Here is a 970-nt window from a genome sequence, read left to right on the forward strand (position 1 = left end):
CGAGGCGCAGCAGAGGAGGACCACCTTCCCCGGAGACGTTGAGAGTGCGCCACGAGCGGCGTCTATTCATGCAGCGCGCATGGCGAGCTCGGGTCCAGGCTGAGGGACCCTCGACGACGCGCCGCCGTCGGACCGCGCCTACGGAGGCGGATCGGATACGGTCGCGACGCAACAGACGGGAAAACGAAAGGCGCCGTCGTGCTTCGAATGCGGGCCGACGATTGACACCCGCGGAGGAGGCTGCCGCCAGCGAGGCGGAATGGTCAGATCGATAGATGTCGGGTTGACTTCTTGAGATCTCCGAGAGGGGAAAGAATGAGTGAGTCACGCGGACTAAGCAAGCGTACGCCTTTAATATGCGGTTAAGATACGATTCTATTTAATAAAGAAATAGGGAAGGGACATCCGAAAGGGTTCGTAAAGACGCATGACAAATCCCTGGCGGGCGACGTCCTGCGTCAAGAGCGTGGGTTTATGCTATTGTTTGTTAGAACATAATGTTTATGAACAATAAAACCTGCATTTGTTAAAAAAAAAAAAAAAAACGAAGTGGAGCTTGCGGCTTAATTTGACTCAACACGGGAAAATTTACCAGGTCCGAACTTATCGAGGTAAGACAGATTGAGAGCTCTTTCTCAAATTTAAGGGTAGTGGTGCATGGCCGTTCTTAGTTCGTGGAATGATTTGTCTGGTTAATTCCGATAACGAACGCGACTCAAACAAGCTAACTAGAACGCTGTCAGCAGTGCACCTCCGGGCGCACCTGACGTCAAGGCCGGCGGCCCCTTCACGGGCGGTCGTCGGCCACGTTTGCCCTGCTTAGCGGGACAACTTGTGTTTAGCAAGGTGAGAATGAGCGATAACAGGTCCGTGATGCCCTTAGATGTTCTGGGCTGCACGCGTGCTACAATGTGAGCAGCAGCGTGTTCTCGCCAATTGGCGCCCCCATTCCGAGAGGAACGGGAAATCA

This window comes from Anopheles moucheti, assembly GCF_943734755.1.
Source record: "Anopheles moucheti chromosome X unlocalized genomic scaffold, idAnoMoucSN_F20_07 X_unloc_4, whole genome shotgun sequence".
Taxonomy (NCBI): Eukaryota; Metazoa; Arthropoda; class Insecta; order Diptera; family Culicidae; genus Anopheles; species Anopheles moucheti.